Here is an 8,571-nt window from a genome sequence, read left to right on the forward strand (position 1 = left end):
GCCAGTGATTTGTACAGGGTACAAATCTGGCTGTGCAGCTGCTAGCCCTGGCTGTTCATGCACTTACATATGCAAGGGGCTAGTTTCCCCACTTGCAAGATTCTCACGAGTAGCAACCTGTGAGAATGGAGGCTTAAACAGCAAATTAAGGAAGATCTCACCAATGGGGACACAGACACCAAAAAAACTCTAACATAGGTTCTAACCCTTTCACATACCATCTAAAACTAAAACAAAACAAAAAATAAATTGTTCTTGTTTAAAATTAACCATTAACCCTGTCATTTTTTTTTTTTACTGTGTTCAGCTGGGGAGATTTCACGGCACTTTGTGCCCCAGAGACACAGCAGGAAGAGAGAGGGGGAAAACCCCAGTTTTAGACAGTTGTCACCAAAACAACTTTCCTCATTGGATGATTGCCCTTTTATTCTTGTTACAATGACAACTATAACATTTTTGACAATGGTCACCTGGGCAAACAGAAGGTTACATTTTGCTAATGGAACGTAAACAGCAAAAAAAAACTAAGAGGGCTTTCAACACTACTTCCCCCAATCTAAAACTAAAAAAAAAATTGGGTCCTGTATATTGCAGTCTAGATATAGACTGATCCAGTGTAAGCTTTTGAGAATGATCAAAGGCATGGTGTTCTAAGTTAACTTTACCATTTAAATTAACCTGCAACCTATAACCTAACCCTTCAACTAGACATTATTATTAAAACAATCCTAACCCTAAAATGTATGTAAACCCAAAACCCATGCCAGGTTTTAATGTCTGTCTGTTCCCCGCTGAAGGGATTTACCCTTACTATTGGTATTGGTGACCATTGACTATTACAGAATGTAATGGGAAAAATGCAATTTTTATGCTGTCACAGGAACAGGAGGTGAGGAAAAAATCTTCTAATGTGGAAACCCATTCTGTCAATAACCAATGAAGTGGAATCTCCCAAATGGAGAACAAAAACAACAACATAAACATATATAAATAGAAGTGATCCTTGCTATATCCAAAACTTAAAATTTGACCCTAATTTCCAAGCTCTTGGTCATAGCCTTAATTTTTACCTAATACTAGCCTAATCTTTAACTTTAAAGTAATTCCTATAATTCTACACTTACCTTGATAAGGTGCCTAAAGTACTGGTTTCAAAAGCAAAAAGTTTTGTGATTAGATCTAACAGTCCTGAGGTCTTATGTGTATTTGGTGTGAACTCACTGCTCTGAATGGCACAACTTTTTGTTGATACAAACATTACTCTGAATTTTTTTATCACTTACTGTAACTATTACAGTTCATTAGGTATATCTATAACACAATGTAAAACATTTAAAGACACATTAACAGTTTCTTCTGTAGCACTATAGTTTATTGTTTGATATGGTTAGACTAAAGCTGTAAGGTAGATTAATTAGTCTGCATAGTGTACAGCTATACTAATGCATTTTACATTTATGCTGATACTTTATATTTGTAAGTACACAACTTGGGTAAGATCAAGTTTAATTGTTCCACATAATGGTAGATAACAATTAAAAGTAACACACGTGGCATCATTATGCCATGAAGTAATATTGTTATTTATCAAGTATGCAATCCATTTAGGATGAAATGTCTCTCCATTCTGTATAGTCAACTAGAAAAAAACATGTTTCTGTTGTACTATAAAATGTTAATAGCTAATATACAATGCTTTTATGACGGGACCATTTTTTTAAGCTTCATCAACTTCTTAAAATGGTATCATAATCTTTGGAGTTGTTTAATGTAATAAAATAAGAGACATAATGTGCTGTGTAACTGTGAGTTTCTTTAAAGTGAGAATGCATTATACGCAATGCACATAACAAAGAAGACACTATAATATGTATTATAACACACAGACTAGTTATTCTAAGCCTGCAGAGTTTGTTCTGTTAGCAAAATGAAAGTACATTTTTTATTTTCATAATGAAGCCGAGTTCCTGTATTTTTATGGCTGAATTTAAAATAATAAAAGTACACAAACTTTATTCATTTGAGAATAGACATATTATTAATAACAGAAATATTTAAAAATAAAAGTTCATATAAACCACAATTCATGCTCAACAATAAATATATAAAAAATATATTGTAAAATAGCTATTCTATCTATTTGTCTCTCTTTTATTTTTTAATACACTCTTAAGCAAAAAGGTACTGTCTGTTTATTCTGTTTTAACCCAGACAGTTTAAATCTCCTTAACCATTCAGATTTAATTATAAATACATCTGTCACTTTAAAAGTGATTGTATTCAAATAGCAATAATATAATTTGCTACCAAAATCCTTAATAAGATGCATTATGCTTCTTAAAGGACAACTATAACTCAAGAAGTAGTAATAGTATTATAACATCCACAATAATATAAAGCAATAACAATGAGAAATCTACCAAAAATTTGCAATCTAAAAATAATGCACATATTTCACCACATAAAAATTACATTTTGTTAATGTATATAAAATATTTTGATAACTAAGTATAAATCATCTGCACATACTGCTGTCAAATTTATTTCACATTATGGCCAAGATATACAGAAATAAATATGGTGCTGAGCATAACTACAAAAAAAAAAAAAAAAACAAAAAAAAAACTTTAAAGTCAACCCACATGTTAGTTTCCAGAAACTTTTTTTTAGCAGTCTACTACTTTCGCATTTAAATTTTATTGAGAACAATATTTGGAGTTTCACAACTATCACACAAAAACACAAATGATCCTATAACAATAGAAATCCATTACTGGAGTTACTAGTTTAAAAACGTATAAAGTTGAATGCAATCTATATAAAATAAATACTTCATTACAAAATGGTGTACAAATTAAGACTGCATACACTGCACATTACGATAGATGGGTCTTACAAATAGTTCTAAAATTTTAGCCATGAAGAGTGTGGAAAAATGCAAAGAAAATTCATAGCTGTTATTTATTTTTTTTTTTTTAAATGATTCTAAATAAAATGTTTTTTTTTTCTAAATAGTACATTTTTGACACAGTAGTGCTTGTCAGAAGCCCTATATATAAAAAAAGTCATTTATAATCATTTAACTTACCGCAAAGAATTACATTTGTTACCTCTCTTCAGTGTACGCTGATACAAATCCTGATTCCCAACACTGAATCAGATTTCTTTGCATGGTGTATGTTCTAAATGGCTGCTCATTATTTTAATAAAAGCAGAGAGACAGAAAAAAAAAGTTATTCATGATAACAAGAAATGTTCAACTTACTAAAAGCTACAAATTAAAAAAAACACAAGAAAAATGTATCCATTTTTTTCACAAAAAAATATAGGAAAACCAAGCACAAAAGAAATAATAAAATATACCTGAGCCAGAGGGTGCTATGCCTAACTGTGTGAGGGGGCACTATGAAAAGTTTTGGGTTATAAAAACCTTTTTTTTAAGAAGAAATAAAATGTATTCTATTTCTTTTTAAGTCAAAGATGAGATGAATTTGAAACCGTAACCTGACTTCTTGATACAAGGTCTCGCCACATGAGATCGTATCCAATGCATTCCATTTGGCAAGGAGATATGTAGCTCTTTTTTCTCCATGCATTACAGAGAATGTTAAATCAGTTTGGTGTCCATATAAATGCCTTTGAACCGTGGCATTGCCTGCGGTACCCTGTCATCATCTTGAGGAACACCATTTTTAGATCTTCAGCAGGTACTAATTTAATTTCCTCTACATACAAAAGAAGAGCGTGATTTTCCAGATCAATATCTGATTATATATGTTTGATATGTTGGTAGATAAAGGGCCCTATTCTGGTCCAAAGACTTTTTTGAACCTCAGAGGTACACCATTTTCGCTCCCCTGGGATCTGATTGGAAGGAGGTCTCAAAGGTCTGCAACAAACCATCCTGCTGTTGCTTGTGTTCTTCTATAAAGACTTTGTAAAGATTGAGATTAGAAGAAAAGAAGATCAAGAACCAGGATGTCTTTTACCCATTTTAATCTTTCCTGGGGTCTGTCCTACCTAAAAATAATCGTTTGTAATACAGGTCTACAAAAAGTGATATAATGGGACTAAAGGGGTGTAAAGGAAAGTGAAGCTTGATCCTATCTCATTTTCTTAATGATGAACCACCAACTTTTAAGCCTACCTTGACTATTTTTTCTTTTCTGCCCATGCTCATAGTGAGAGGGCTTCAAATATAGTGCCAGAGTTCAGAAGACCATTAAGCAGGCCTCACAGCTGAAACACAGGAGGCTTAGAATTCATTGAAAAATATAAGATTGCTGTGTGCTTGGATTAGTAAACAATACACAGTATGTGCTACAATGTTTCATTGTGAAGAGGATGAAAATATATTTCTGTATATCATAAAAGCTTGGCTAAATGGAAGCATAATGCACTGCAGCCTGAACTGCTGTAACATAACAATGGAAGAGAAGGCAACCAGAATTAAAGCTCCACAGGCTGATAGCCTGTAGTTAAAGCTGATATGAAGTAGCAAACTAAAGAAGTTAAGGAAAAGTAGATTAAAATTCTTTAAAGGAAAGCTCACCCACAGTGACCATTCAACACTATTATTATATTATTTAAATGCTCCATGAACTGTTTAAATCCTGTATTCTCTCTCTCTCTCTCTCTCTCTCTCTCTCTCTCTCTCGTATTCCCTCTCTCTCTGTCTCCCTCTCTCTCTACTCAAACTGAATTCAAAAGTTTTGTTATACCTGTATAAATCCTCGAAGTAACTGCTTGCATGGCTGTTTCAGCCTAAAGTAATGTATTTTTACAGGTCAAAAAGTATCATTTAAATAAATATTTTTCCTGACTATGTATTTATTTTTTTTGCAAATTAGAAAAAAAGACTGTTGAATTATGATATTAAGATATTTTTAAGGAATTGGTAGTCTGTTTCTTATGATGTTTAAACTGTGCTTTTGTAAAAATGAAAGGAGAACTGATATAGGTAAATGCAATAATATAATAATTTATGAATTTATAGAGCAAACAAATGATTATGTATATAATATTATTATCATTAATAATAATAATAATCATAATCATAATCATACTAATTTTTGTAAGAGTGTTAGAGTTTACTATTTAGAGACAAAAATAGCTTTTGTTAATTGCCTTAGTTATATTTTGTGCTTTGGGACCATACAAATTACAGTTGCAAATTAAATTATGTCTATTTATTGATAGGTATACATTACACATTATGGTAACGTTTTTTTTTAAAGATATTGCTATGTAATATACAGCAAAATCCATAAAGAGCAAAATTATTCTTCAGCACATGAAATGTTGTATTTCAGACTGTGTCCCTTAAATTGATTTTAGTGGTTTCATGTATAAAATGTAGTTATTTGTATTTATTTAATCGTACAGTATCCATACATAGGGAACATGCAAAAAGGTGCACAATGAACACATATTTTGTTAATGTCTAATATTATGTAAAATTCTATTAATGCTAAATAATATATAGTAAAAGATACTAAAAAGCTATATAACCAACACGGACAATACATAACAAATATATCAATTGTTTCCCTGTTACATACATTACTTAAATTGTTGTTCTTTTTTGTGAAGGGGTGGCTTGTTTATTTTTAAACATCTTTCCCTAATTTCCGTTGCAATAGTCAGTTTATAATGTATGCATTAACATTCACAAACCCTTTTACTATCAAAACACGCAAACAGTGGTCCACACTTTGTGCTTCATGTTCTCCTACTGCTTCAGTGTATCCATGTCTAGAACTTGGCTTAACTCACGTGGTCTGTTCCTGCAGACGAAAGAATCTTTATTGACCTGCTAATTTCCTTCCATATGCATATTATCAAAAACTTTTTTGATGGATGTCCTTACAAATAACTCATATGTTTAATCCATAAAGCCTACAATTGTAACCCAATATTGTCTATATAAATGATTCTACAATCTACTCAATTCCTCGCTGTAAATCCTCAAATGGATACTTACTGTTTAAAACTTTAGAGGAGTTCCAGAGGACAGTGAATTATTGTATGTTCTCCTTTCCATCATTCTTCTTCAAACTCTTCTCCTGCCTTCCTTGGCTCCATCTGTTACAGAAGAATAAGTGTCCCTGCTGCTATCATCCTCTCTGGCTACTACTTGCTCTCTTGATCCCACTCCCTCCTACTTTTTGCCTCTGTTCTGGTCCACTTATATTTTAACTCCTCCCTCTTCAAACAAGACATGTTCCCATATACCAAAAATAATGAGTTGTGACTTGTTACATCTATGTATTCCTAAGTAGCCCTAGGTCTTAAAGTCTAAAAATGTTCAGCATTTCCCTTGGGTGTTAATGTTCTGCTTGGAGCAACTTATTGTAAATGCAACATTAGCGACTGGTGGTAGTGTTCGAATTATGGATACGTATGGAAAGTAACACATTGTTATTATAATGACTAGTTAATGACTAGTTAAACGTTAAGCACAATGGGGTTGCTTTACTAAAACTGGAGAGTGCAAAATCTGCTGCAGCTCTTCATAGAAACCAATCAGCTTCCAGTTTTTTTTGTCAAAGCTTAATTGAATAAGGTGAAGGTATAAACTTATTGGCTACCATGCACAGCTGCACCAGATTTTGCACTCTCCAGTTTTAGTAAATTAACCCCAATGTGTTATATTATTTTTCTTTCTTAAAGTTAGCAAAAAGCTAGAATTGTGATGTCATAGAATTGTTCATGCTTTACTGTGATACATCATAATATATTTGGTATGTTTAGGTGTACTCCATGTTATAGGTAGAGCTACATATTTTTAGTACACAGGCACCATAAACCTACAAAGTTTTAAAATATAAGGGTACAGCAGGGAAAACTGCACCACACTAAGATAACAGTTGGATAGCAAGAACAATAAGGTGTCAGCAATGTTTGTAGTCATCCTCCTAACAACACTACTGTAGCCCCTGAAATATCCCAGCTTCTGGGATGTAAATAAGATAAGCACACATCCCACCCCACAATGCAGCACCGGATCCCTTACAGACCTTTCGCCAGGCCTACACACTGCCACATGTGAGGTGAAGGGGGCAGGCCTAAATGTATGCAATTACTGTTTAAATACTGAATATCTGTACTTGCACAGGAACGTCAGAGTTCACCTTTGGTAAACAAAAATTACAGTCAGGCATCTTAAGTTACCAACTGTCTGGCAGTTAGCTTAGTTTAGCTTTCTACACTACATGTTTAAGTAACCATGCCCTAATTAGAAATAATTATATAATAGATTATCTAATTTAGTAGTTGTTACTGTGGGGTTCATTTATTAAAACTAGAGACTGAAAAACCTGGTCCAGCTGTGCATGGTAGCCAATCAGCTTCAAACGTCAGCTTGTTCAATTAAGCTTTGACAAAAAACCTGGAAGCTGATTGGTTTCTAGGCGGAGCTGCACCAGATTTTGCACTCTCCAGTTTTAGTAAATTAACCCTTGTATTCCATAGTTTAGAAAGTATATAGCTTTGGATCTTTTTTAAGCTAACTGCAACAATACAGTTTCTTTGGAACCTATGGTAAATCAACCACTAAATGCCTTACTTGAATCTATATTATATTTCAGAAGATAAATTTACCACAGAATTATTTTCATCATTTGCTTCTGTGACAATTTAGAGGGTTACACAATATTATTTAGAACTAAGCAAAATTTATTTCAGGGAAGTAATTTCATTGTTTGCTGTCTATGTCCCCTAAGTGAGGGAGATTTCCCCTCACTTCCTTTCAAGGTAAATGATGTCTGATGAAACAGTAAACATTTAAACATAAAACTGCTGCCCACCATAGCCAACCCTAGCATACATGTAAAAGCTTCAGGCAATGCCACTCCTCTGGTTGCGACCCTTGACATGTTTCACCCCGCCCACGGGGCTTAACTTATAGGTCTATGTTTAAATGTCCATTTCTCACTAGATGAGTTTTTATTTTGTTAGCATCCCTACTATCCTGAGTGTCAGGCTGTACACCTCAGCCTGGAGCAACACCACCAAGTACTAATGGCCTTATTAGGAAAATACGTGAGATGGTCTCACAAACAGCATTATATGGTCTCTATATGGTCTCACAAACAGCATTTAAATCTAACATGAAAACATCCTCAATTGTTACAGAGATAACATTAAAGTGGTTGTAAAGGCAGAAGTTTTTTTCTATCTTAATGCATTCTATGCATTAAGATAAAAAACCCTCTGTGTGCAGCAGCCCCTGTCAGCCCCCCTAATACTCACATTGAGCCCCATCTCCGCCCAGCGATGTGGCAGGAGAGACTCAGCTGTCTGGGACTCTTCATCCTCATTGGATGAGACAGCAGCGAAGCGCCATTGGCTCCCACTGCTGTCAATCAAGCTCAGTGAGCCAATAGGGAGAGAGGGGGGGGCCAGGCCACAGCTCCGTGTCTGATTGGACACACAGAGCTGTGGCTCGGCTTGGGTGCCCCCATAGCAAGCTGCCCGCTGTAGGGGCACTCAACAGGAGGGAGGGGCCAGGAGTGCCAAAGAGTGACCCAAGAAGAGGAGGATCTCGGCTGCTGTGTGCAAAACCACTGC

At 34.3% G+C, this 8,571-nt stretch overlaps 1 long non-coding RNA gene across 1 annotated transcript in view; it reads right to left on the reverse strand.

The window, feature by feature from the left end:
• Window positions 1-6,121, reverse strand: part of LOC141141579 (uncharacterized) — a 192,829-nt gene extending 186,708 nt beyond the window's left edge. Inside the window, exons 1-2 of the long non-coding RNA XR_012244139.1 lie at window positions 5,984-6,121; window positions 3,089-3,190 (exon numbers count right to left, since the gene is read on the reverse strand). This is a non-coding gene — a long non-coding RNA (uncharacterized lncRNA). The remainder of the gene's footprint in view (window positions 1-3,088; window positions 3,191-5,983) is intronic.
• Window positions 6,122-8,571: the final 2,450 nt, after the last annotated feature.

The sequence above is a fragment of the Aquarana catesbeiana genome, linkage group LG04, assembly GCF_042186555.1.
Source record: "Aquarana catesbeiana isolate 2022-GZ linkage group LG04, ASM4218655v1, whole genome shotgun sequence".
NCBI classification, from domain to species: Eukaryota; Metazoa; Chordata; class Amphibia; order Anura; family Ranidae; genus Aquarana; species Aquarana catesbeiana.